The sequence below is a fragment of the Podarcis tiliguerta genome, assembly GCF_965153285.1.
Source record: "Podarcis tiliguerta genome assembly, chromosome: Z".
In the NCBI taxonomy this organism is placed as follows: domain Eukaryota; kingdom Metazoa; phylum Chordata; class Lepidosauria; order Squamata; family Lacertidae; genus Podarcis; species Podarcis tiliguerta.
Genome location: NC_139553.1, coordinates 29,498,283 through 29,510,476, shown reverse-complemented (window position 1 = coordinate 29,510,476; position 12,194 = coordinate 29,498,283). Strand labels below are relative to the sequence as shown.

The 12,194-nt window shown below is 42.2% G+C and overlaps 1 protein-coding gene and 1 long non-coding RNA gene across 3 annotated transcripts in view; one reads left to right on the top strand and one right to left on the bottom strand.

Moving 5' to 3' along the window:
- LOC310669448 (connector enhancer of kinase suppressor of ras 2-like) overlaps positions 1–12,194 on the bottom strand; it is a 314,320-nt gene that overhangs the window by 216,934 nt on the left and 85,192 nt on the right. The window lies entirely within an intron of this gene.
- Positions 2,158–7,075, top strand: LOC310669722. Its single transcript, XR_014507319.1, has 3 exons — positions 2,158–2,365; positions 3,749–3,955; positions 6,328–7,075. It is a non-coding gene; the product is annotated as an uncharacterized lncRNA (long non-coding RNA).

Genomic DNA, 12,194 nt, shown 5'->3' with positions numbered 1-12,194 from the left:
TGGATGTGCCATGTTGGTTTCCCCACAAATGTTATGTTAGATGATGCATTGATGTACTGTATGACCCCCCCTCCCCTTCCCCCCTTGCTTTAGGGTACCTCATGTGTGTGTGTGTGTGTGTGTGTGTGTGTGTGTTTTACTGTAAGTCACTTAGAGACCTTCTGATGACAAGTGACTGTTAAGTATAATAGATAACATATACTTGCCCCAAGATTCTAGCATTGCATTGCAATGCACTATGCACAGGTCTGCCCTTGGACATGAGCAGATGCAAAATGCTGTGGCTAGGATGCAAAAAAAAAACAACCCCACACATTACAGATGGCAGCAGCTCCAAGATGGAAGGCAGCAAGTATAGCATAAAACTCAGGAACACATACACTCTGATGCTTCTATTTAACTAAGTATATTATGATTTATTTTGACAATTTCTTGACTTAATTATTATCCTCTCCAAGCAGCGTGCAAAAATCCTCAATACACTGAAAATAAATTTTAAAAATCAGTTAAAATTATAAAATGAAAATTCTGTTCCAATGCCTCCTGGAATTTAATATCTCTCATTCTCTCTCTCTTAAAGAGCTATTTAAACAGACACAAATGTCTTCCAGACCATGTCTTCCCTTGTTTTTCTAGCCTCTAAATGTGGCTTCCCCACCCCACTCCCTTGGACACGTTTTGCCTTTCGTCGATGTTGCTATTTTAGACTCTCCGTTCACTTCGCAAAGTGCTCTGTGTCGTGGCAAAGCAACGGTGAAGAGATCGGGCCAGGCCGGGCCAGCCAGGCACTTTCAGGATCAGGCATCATTTCTATAATTACCATTTCCTTTTATGATTATCCAGACACGGGCTGTGTACTAGAGGCGTCACGTTTCTGGCTTTATGGAGGGAAATAAATCTAGCGTGCCATTACAATGAAATCATCTCTTACTATTTCCTACCATTACTGAAAATTAGCAGAGGTGTGAAACGAAGAAGAGGAAAATGTTTACTGCTGGGTTCCCCCTCCACCCCTCTCTTCTGTTTCTCCGGGATATATTTAAACCATGTTCTGTAAACCATGTCACAAAGGCGAGGGCTGATACTGAAAATGCAAAAAGTCCAACTATTTTTATTTTCTGGTCCCTATTCCTTGTAAACAGCTGCCTTTATTAAGTACCTAGTTTTGCTTTTTGCACACTTTGAATAGGCCTAGCATTGGCTACAACACTGAGCTGCTATGAAGCTAGAGCTGTATCCAACTAAGTGCTGCTTAGAGTTATGGATGAGGGGAAATGTATTTTAAAAGTGAACCAACTGCATCCACACTTTCCAAAACAATATGTGACCTGAAACATAGTTATCCTTTGGAATTTGCAGTTATCCAAATTTTGTGATGTTTCCCAAAAACAACAAGTTTACAAAAATGAAAAGGGATATATTAGTAGAAAATAAAATACAAAAAGGTATTGTGTTAGGAGAAATGGCTTTGTAAAAATGTGCACATTTCTCAAAGTTGCATACAAAAATATGCTTATTAGAAGAATATTTAGCAAAATCTGCTTTCCTACAATTTCCACCCACAAGTTCTAGCCCTGCCTTCTGAAGCAACATATCCATTTTTGTAGCTATTCGAATACTATTGTGATAAGGTAAAAGTAAAGGACCCTTGACAGTTAAGTCCAATCACAGACAACTCTGGGGTTGCGGCGCTCATCTCGCTTTACAGGCCAAGGGAGCTGGCGTTTGTCCACAGACAGTTTTTCCGGGTCATGTGGCCAGCATGACTAAGCCGCTTCTGGCAAAACCAGAGCAGCACATGGAAACACCGTTTACCTTCCTGCCGGAGTGGTACCTGTTTATCTACTTGCACTTTTTGGCATGCTTTCAAACTGCTAGGTTGGCAGGAGCTGGGACAGAGCAACGGAGCTCACCCCGTCACAGGGATTCGAGCCACCGACCTTCTGATAGTCTCCCCTTAATTCTCTGTTACCCAGATCTTTCAACTGTTCATTATAGGAACTTGGCTTCCAGAACCCTCACCACTGTCCTTCTTGCTCTGGACCCAAAGTACTTCTTAAAATGAGGTGCCCAGAAGTGGACACAATGGGTTGCATCCAATGCTAGTCCTACTCAACCCACTAAAATTAATGGACATTGTTAACTTAGGTCCATTAATATCAGTAGGTCTCCTCTTGAGTATAATTTACTCCATACTCTTCATGGTTAAGCAGCACTCCAATCTCTGGCATTTAAATCACACATTGGCTATGTGAGTGTGCGAAGGGGTGTATCGAGTAACCAGAGCACATTTCTACAAATGTTAGATGCATCAACACTGAAAGGCAGCACATAGCCTGCCATTTTACATACCCCTGCTGATGAGGTATATTTTGAACTGTTTTTACTGTAGAGCAATTGTGTTTTCTTAGCATATCTTTAGTTCAAAGAACACACACATCCCTTTGGTTTTAAAAATAGTGTAGAGGGCAATGGAAGGATAAAATAAGATGTCAGGCAACAGACAGAATAAGGCTTCTGCAACATGTAATGATGCAGTACAGAAGCATGCCAGTAGCCCTTGGTTGGATGCTACAAGTGTGTTCCCATTGTTATCCTTGGAGTATTGGAGGGTACAATAGTTTGGATGCTCTGCACCAGCAATGTTGGACTTTTCAAAACTATTGCTGGATCGCAGCTTGGAAGATAGCTTGGCCATGAAAGATATCAGTCTCAGCACAGTGTTCATGGCCAACAATCAACTGGGTTCCTTGGCCTTTTGTTCTTTCCCCTCCCAACATCAGCTTAATGCTCTACCTGACCCACAGCAACCCTCACAATCTGAGTGACACCCATATTCCTCACCCCATCCCTAAATCCAGACAATTTGATTTGGGCCTTGGCCAAGTCTGGTGCACAACCCTACTTCAAACTACTGTTCCTGTAAACTCAGAGGCACACAGTTGAATGCGAAGGCAACATGAGGAAAGAGAAAAGAAGGTAATATATTTAAGCAACAACGCAACAACGCAGCAGTTAAACTGGGGGAGGGGGCATTCAGAAGGATTTCCCCCAAAGTCCCCTTCTGTGCTCTTGTCTTGCTCTGGGATAAACCAAACAAGTGTGTCGTGCTCCGATAAGGAAATTATGTGTAGCTGGTTGATCTAAATATGCCTTTATGCCAGGTACATCTATTATGAAAAAGCAAAACTGGCATTTTTTATGACTCAGGCTGCTCTTTCATAGATCCCCAGGGCATGAGCCTTTTTGGAAGACATTTACTTAATGGTTCAAACAGTATGGCAGGTGACAATGCAAAGAACACAGAAAGTCACTGATGAAGAACCCAGCTGTCTTGTAATGTGACAGTACACAGTGCATACAAAAGAAAGCACGGCTGAACAGCTTTCTACACAAGCGTATGCGTGATGGTGAACATCGTGACCCATATTACCAATGAATTTCATGTCTTCCAGTAATTTGGCCACTGCCAGTTGAGGAGATGGAATGGAAGAAGATAAAAATGAATCCTTTTCTGTGGTGCTTTCAGCACAATGCCTTTCTTCTCTAGCAGATATCTATACTCATGTCATGAGTTGTTTTTTTAAACGATTTTGCTGTAAAGCTCTGAGTTCCATTCCAATTCCAGCATAAACCTAAATACACTCATAGGAATACTGCCACCATGAGCATTTCCATCAAAAGTCTGTCTAATGGCTCCTTGTTCCTCAGGAGACCATCCTAATTTTTCTCTCCAATTACTCCCCAGCAGTGGTAGTCCAGCTCATCTTGAGGAAGAAGATAGAGACAGGTAGCATTCATCTTTTCCAGCCAGCCCTGTCTTTTCTGCATCCTGGGAACTGCCATAGCTCAGTGGTAGAGCAACCACTTTGCATGCAGAAGATCCTGCTTCAATCCCTCGCATCTCCAGAGTAGGCTGGGAGAGGTCTCTGTATGAAACTCTGGACAACCATCAGTAAGTGTAGACAATACTGAGCTAGGTGGATCAATGGGGGTACCAGAACAGAGGAAGTCTTAGTGTGACCTGTTGTTTTCCTCTGCAGATAAAAGTTGGGTTTTTTAATGCCATAACCGATTCCCACTGTCTACATCTGTCCCCCAAGTGATCCTTATCTGGTATGAGGGCAGGGATGATACTTGCACACAGTGGCCCTATTTTTATCTGTGAAATGTATTGCTTTCTTGTCCTGAACCCACTGTATGGATGTAGGTAGGGGAAAGAGGAGGATGAAAGTTAACTGCAGTTTCAAACTCCTATGCATATCTGTAGCTTGTGCTCACTGGGAGGGAGATGCCATCAATTGGCTCAAAAATTCCAACATATGGCTCAAGATAGCCAGCCACGTTAGCTTAATAAACTGCCAATCAACTAGGCACAAATTATGGACTATGGCATCCCCAGTGAGGACAGCTTGGTGGATCACTCATCCACATTTAACACTTTAAGAAGCCACTGGAGAAAGCTGATTCCCACTAGCCAGGGATGGGGAAACTTGTCACTCTCCAGATGTGGTTGTACTCTGACCATTGTCCCTGCTGCTGGGAGAGCTGCAGGGCAACAAGTTCCCCAATCCCTACTATAAACACAATGGGATGGTCATTAGCTCTGAGGCTTTCACAAATTAGGGAACAAGAAAAGAAAAAGGGCAGGTCATAGCACTTGCCAGAGATTATGAAGTTCTAAGAGTGTTTAAAATCTATATGGATCATCATGGCTCCCCGGATTCCCTGGGGTCCTGCATCATTAGGAAAATAAGATCTGGCAAGGTCAGGGTGTTCTGCTCTGCTTGCTCACCCTTACAATTAAATCTTCACAGCCATCCCTATCTAGATATAGGCGCTAATGCTGATGACTCATGTCCAACCTGCCAAATCTTATGCCCTCTAGCCTGATGTAAATTCCTTTGTCTCCCAGGATCATGTCTTAATCTGCTCATCTTCTTTTCCAGTTATCTAATATATCCCCCGTTGGCTATATTACTGGCAACCAACAAATTTTAAAAAGTTTTAGGATCGTCAATCAATCTATCTCCTTCCAATTTCAGCCATGGACCAGTCAGGTTTTAAAAGTTAAGCCCATAATCCCCAAACAAACCAATATAGAATTGTAATCATAGAATTGTGGAGTTCGAAGGGCCCACACGGATCATCTAGTCCAACCTCCTGCAATGCAGGAATCATTCGCCCAGTGTGGGGCTCTAACCCATGACCGTGAGATTCAGAGTCTCCTGCTGTACCAACTGAGCTATATAATATTGGGTCTGATGAAATATTTATTTTTTAATAAATAATGCAGACAAGTTCCTTTCCTCAACATGATTTTTCAAAGTGCCATCGCATGATCCTATAACCTACCCCAAAAGTTTTATATCCCACCCACATTAAAAAGGTCCCAGGGGCCCACTAATCTCTCAATATATTTTGGGAAGTTGTCCTTTCCTTTGCTGAGCATATGGATACCTCTTATGATATCTGAAGATAGGAGGTGGGGGGGAAACCATGTATGCCACTTTGAGGTCCATGGAGAAATACTGTAAATAATAATACTGTAACCACAGTTTGCATGATGGCTCCTGAGATCAACGAACAGGTTTTAGTCTATATTTGGATGCAATTGGGTGCCATTTTGAATCAAGATGACTGATTGAATCTTTCAAAACTGCACTGATATTTTGGTTTCTGATATTCCTGAGCAAATCAGGTTATGAGGCTGCCATAAAGTAAATAAGCATTAAAAACAACTCAGTTAATCTCTGTACAGTGGTACCTCGGGTTACATACACTTCAGGTTACAGACTCCACTAACCCAGAAATAGTACTCGGGTTAAGAACTTTGCTTCAGGATGAGAACAGAAATTGCGCAGCAGCAGTGCGGCGGCAGCAGGAGGCCCCATTAGCTAAAGTGGTGCTTCAGGTTGAGAACAGACTCAGGTTAAGAACGGACCTCTGGAATGAATTAAGTACGTAACCAGAGGTACCATTGTATTCGAGAAGGAGTGTCTTTGTGGACTTATTTTGAATCTTACAATAATATACACCAGAGCAGATGTGCATTAGAGTGCAGAAAATTCAAGATGAGTTTACTCAAAACTTTTCACATGGAGGCAATGCATGTATACACAAGTCTGTGTTAGGATTTTCACCAACCTATCCATAACAGAAATAAATAATATAGAACTTCTCTGAGCTTCACCACCTGCTTCAAAACAGACCTTCACACAGATGAAATGAATTCAGGAATGTGTGTGATCATGGCAACAGGATGCTTTATATCTGTCTGAAACCAAAATGCCATTTGCCTTATTCTCCCCACTCCTTTTTGTTTAGATTTCCTACACAACATGAAAAGCCTCCTGCAGTATCAAGGAGATGGATGCACAACATTTATCTTCTGAAAGGACATGGGAGGTCCAAAAAAGCACCTCCCCACACATCCAGAGTTTGTCATTATCACACCAGTGTTTTGGCAGGCCTATCATCTGATACAACTGCTGACATTCAAGTTAAGGTTGCAATGTGCCTTCAAAAATGTTTGGTTTACGAATGCGAAGCAAACTCTAAATTAAGTGCACCATCAACCATTCATGAAACAATGCCTCCCTTTTGTCCAGCCAGTTATTGCATTCACAGTTTACAAATTTGTAAATTTGATCTTACATCATCTGAAAACATGCAAAATTCACACAACATCAACGCAAGTGGAAGACATAACCTTTCCTAAATGGTGACTTAAACCTCACTTCAAGATAGTGATGTTCTTACCCTTGCCATGACCTAAATAAGTTTAATTTAAAGTATTTCCGTTCTTATTCATCTTGTTTATTACACTTACTTGTTGCTTTTTACATGATACTGTCTCAAAGCAACTTAACAAAGTAAGAAAAGAAATATTAAAACCAAATATAATAACAGCAATAAAACAGGAACCTAAAATGTTCATCCATAAATATATAAGAAAAAGGACGGATTCAACCAAACCCTTTTAAGTTGTTTATATAATAACTAAAGTTGGGGTGCACAGTGATGTGGCCACATTTGCTGATGATATTAAACTGCTCAGCATCATTCATATATATATATATATATATATATATATATATATATATATATACTCTCTCTCTCTCTCATGAGACCTGAGCTGCCAGTGACTGACCAGGTATGAGACCTTCCATACAGTGGTACCTCAGGTTAAGTACTTAATTCGTTCCGGAGGTCCGTACTTAACCTGAAACTGTTCTTAACCTGAATCGCCGGAGCATGATTTCTGTTCTCATCCTGAAGCAAAGTTCTTAACCTGAAGCACTATTAGCGGAGTCTGTAACCTGAAGCGTATGTAACCCAAGGTACCACTGTATTAGGAATCATTAGGAAAGGAATTGGGGGGGGGGGGCTTACAGTACCATAATGCCATTATAAAGATCTATGGTGTGACCACACTTGGAGTACTGTGTACAGTTCTGGCAACCTCACCTCAAAAAGGATATTGTCGAGTTGGAAAAAGTTCAGAAAAGAGCAACCAAAATGATCAAAGAGGATGGAGAAATGCTTCTTCAAGAAAAGGTTACAGCTTTGAGTAAGAGGGGGCATGACAGAGCTTGTTGACACCCAATGAAGTAAAATGTTTGAAGATTCAGAGAACACAAAAGAAAGTACTTCTTCACACAACACACTGCAGAATTCGCTCCCACAAGAGGCAGTGATGGCCATCCATTTGGATTGCTTTCAAAGAGGACTGGAAAAATTCACAGGGGAGAAAGAGATCCATGGCTACCTGTTATGATGGCTGTGCTGTGCCTCCACAGTTGGAGGAAATAATGCTTCTGCATTAACAGTTGTTGGAAAGCACAGACTGCCAGCAACACACACACAAGACAAGAAAGATGGGTATATTTATTAAAACATAACAACATATTGGGTTGCTCACCCAATAAGGAGTCTAAGAATGACTGCGGGGTGGAGCTTGCATGCCTTGTGCCGATCAAATCGGCCGCATTGCCTGGGGACTCGCCTTTGCTCAGTGCTTCCCAGCGGAGAGGTGACGGTGGTTTTCCTTGCTGCATCCCCTTTGCTGGGTTGCTGCGCTGTGGGAACCACCGCATGAGGCTTCGTTTGACTGCTGGCTGGGCTTTCTGCCTTTGGCTTGGAGGGGCTCAGAAGTTGAACATACCAGTGCTTGGGAAATCCCTTATTTTGGCTGCTGATCCCTTATTTTTGAGGCTGCCGGTCCCTTTTTTTCAAACCTGTAAGTTGACAGCTATGGATGGGCCACTGGCCTGATCCAGCAGAGTTATCTTTGTTTTCAATGGTGGAGCTCTTGCTTTGCATGCAAACAAAAATGCAGAGCTAGACAGGCCAATAATCTAACTAGATATAATGCTGCTTCCTATGTTAACTCGTTTCTGAATGTTTTACAGTGCAAAGGGCCCTTTTTTCAATGAAAAGGGAAAATAAAATGCCCAGAAAGATTTCAGGCAGAGTTTAATTTCAGCATTTGAACTTCTGCCATATTTGCATTAGGAGAAAACACTTTCTTTTCTAAGAAGGATATGTTTTCTCCACAGTCTCTAAAATTCATTAACAACTAACAGGATTTTGTGCAAAATGAACTAAAAGACCAAGCACATAACATTCTAGCCCCAAAGGAGAATGGCTTAAAAGGCTGAGTGTATGAAAATGGAAGATGTTGATGTAAAGTGCTCTCAAACAACCATTACCAGCACACTCACTTTCAAATAGAATGAGGTGTGCAAAATATGTTTTATAAGCGGTCATAAAGTCCTAGTTTCTAAAATCTGCTGCCCTCTTCAGATATGTTTGCATACAAGAGAGATTCTCTCCCTCCCCCTCCCTCCCTCTCTCTCTCACATTCCCAAGATTTTTTAAGGTCTTGCATTCTTTCCCATATGAAAATAAAAAGTTGTAGAATAATCCATATTTAATTATTAAAATCAGACCAACACAAGAGAGCCCTTTCCGCAATGTTCCAAATATGTTCCGATATTTTCTACACGTTAAAACTGGGGAAGAAACCTTTTGAAAAAATCCACGTAAAGGTTGCAAAATCAGACCTTAGTTTTAATGAGGATTTTATTGGGGTGAGTGAGGATAAATAATGCAGTGGGTTGGAATCAAGACTAAGTTAGCTAAGGACATGAGAACAGAACATGAGAACAACAGACCAAGGGCCCACTCCATCTCGAGTTCTGTTTTCCCAATGGCCAACCAAATGCCTATGAGAAACCCACAAGGAGGACATGAGCACAATAACAACTGAGTCAAATCTAGCCTGCAATGTGGATCTTGAAAAGGACCTGGCCCTCTTGAGCTCAAAAAGGTTCTTCATCTCCCATGTACAGAAAGGAAGGAGCAGGAGGGTCTATTTTTTCTGAAGAAGCGAGTAACAGATATGGGACCCAAGGGGGCTTACAGATAAAACAGGAACAGCTAAGCTCTCACAGCCATGAATTGTAAACAGAGGTGTTGCGAGGGAGAGGAGCTTGAAGGGAGTGCCTGGAGTGATGTCTCACAGAGTACACAAGACCAAGAGACATGAACAGCAAGGGAGCTGCTGCAGTGACCTACAACATCTGTGCCATTTCTGTCTTCCTGACTGACAATATGCAAAGCTACACCTGCAGCAATTGAAAGCTGGTTGCCTTGCTGGAAGAAAAGGTACAGCAACTTGAGGCTGGCTACCTATACTTTGTGCTATCGTGCAAGTCAGATGAGGAAATTCTAGATCAGAGCAGAGTGTCCTGGAACACAGATGCAGGTGGAGTGCCTTGGAGTGGGGGTGGGGAATCGTCCAATGCAGAAGACGAACCACTGGAGGAATGTGACACAAAAAAAGCAGGACGACCAGGGGACCTGCTTTGCTGGGAACTGAGGGGCGCGGGGAGCCACCAACTGCTTCCCTTTTTAAAAAGTGGCAAAAAAAAAAACCCCTTTCAACATGGGTTGCCATACGTTCAGGTTTCCCCAGACATTTACCATGGGAATTGAAATTCCCAGCCACCTTTTCCACTTGCCCAGGATTTTCCGTACGTATGGCAGTTCGAAGGGACCTGGAGGATCATCTATTCCAACCCGCTGCAATGCAGGAATATGCAGCTGTCCCTTATGGCGATCGAACACGCAACTTTGACATTATCAGCACCATGCTCTAACCAACTGAGCTATCCAGATAGTTTTAATTTGTATATGCAAACTGGTGGCGCATGTGTGTGCGATGCAGTTCCCTTTTTTCCTGGCATTTCTCTTTTTTTCCTGGCCTTATTATTTGTAACACCAAACTATGGTTTAGCATTATATTTAAACCAACCCCTGGTGAGGGAACCACCCAATAACAGAGAAGCACATTTGGGGCATTTAAAAGACTAGCACCTGGGGTTGTATGCAGGGACACTCCCTCCCCCCCCCCCCCCCGGCAATGAAAAGGATTTCTCTCTTATAGCAGCTCCTAATCTTTGAATAAACATATCTTCCGATGAAGCGAAATGAGCATGAAATGGATTATGTGCTTACATGGCTCTCTTATATCGCTGGACACTCCAGAGTTTGGGAAAGGACTAAATAAGCAGGGCTGCTTGGCGTAATTAATTATGCCACAAGCCCATGACAAATTCAAAGCAGAAGCAAAAGACCAAAAAACGAAAAAGAAAAAAGAAAAAAGACACATGTCACTCTTAGCAGTACTTAATTCCACAGACCATAGCACAATTATATACTCAGCTGCTCCGATAAGTAGGTGTTAAAAGAAGGAAGAATTACGGTATAATATTCCTCCCAATCATGCCATGCTGGAAATGATGCAAGGAGGGTATAATCACTTTGGCCCAGTGATCTAAGAAAGTGTTGCAACATTTAATTCAGGGATGCTGAACCTCTAGTTCTCCAGATGTAATTTGTTTGTTTGTTTCTACATTTTTATCCCATCTTTCCTCCAAGGGTCTCAAGGTGGAGTACATGCATCTCTCCACCTCCCTTATTTTACCCTCATAATAACCTTGTGTGGTAGGTTAGCTTGAGAGACTGGCACAAGGTCACCCAGTGAGGTCCTAGTCTGACACTCTTAACTCCCATCAGCCCCAGAGAGCATGGTCAATGGCCAGGAACAATGGGAGTTCTAGACAAGCATCTTCTGCAGAGATGCAGGTACCTCATCCCAAATTCAATGTATTGATTGGCTAGATTACTTGAATAATAATAAAAAAACTCTTTGGACTCACCAAACAACCAGTGTTAATTATTATAATTTTAATTTAAGTATTTGGGTTGTGTGTTTTTTTTAATAGAAACTGCAGGTGGCAGACATAATCTTAGATGAGATGATTCCCCCTTCTATTTTACCCACCAGAAAATGCCTCTCCAGGATGGTGCCTGTTGCTATGGATCATTTAAAAACAGAAGAAGAAGAAGAAGAAGAAGAAGAAGAAGAAGAAGAAGAAGAAGAAGGTATCTCAGAAGCTCAAATGTTCGCTCTCTTGTAATTGGCAGCCAATGCAGTTCCCCTACAACTGTTGCTGGACTCATCCCATCGGCCCCCAGAGTGGTGGGATCTTTAGTGGGTGGGTGTATTCTGTGCCATGTCATTGACGAATAATAGTTCATTAGTGCTGGATTAATACCAGGCCCTCGACACAGCACACAACTTCATTAGTTGTTCTGTGATGCTTCCCTAATATTCTTGCATTATTGCTGTCCAGAGGGCACAATTTGCATAACATGAGACATGCAAATCTCTGTAGACACGCAAATCTCATAACGGATACTAGAATTTAAATAGCTTCATCATATAATGCCTCTTGCCACAATGGGGGAAAGTTTGACCAGGTAAACTATATGTCTATCCAGTTTAGCATCAAGGACAAACACTTGATAGGCAACTTCAAGGCCCCTTTTTCCCCTCTTATTCGAAGAGTTTAACTGGCCTTTGAACAGATAACCCTACAAACTTTTGAGGACCCCATAAAAAATAGAGGCTGGAGTAGAAGATTAACTTTGTAATGGTACATCCAGGCAGTGCCGTAGCTACAGGAGGCTAGCTGGGTTTTTTGCCCCGGGTGAAGCCTCCAGAGGGGCGCCACTGATGCTCCCAGCCTGTAGGGGTGTGTGTGTGTGTGTGTGTGTGTGCCAAAATGGGTATTTGACACAGGAGAAATAAAGCCAAGTTTCGCCAGTTCATCAGGTACATG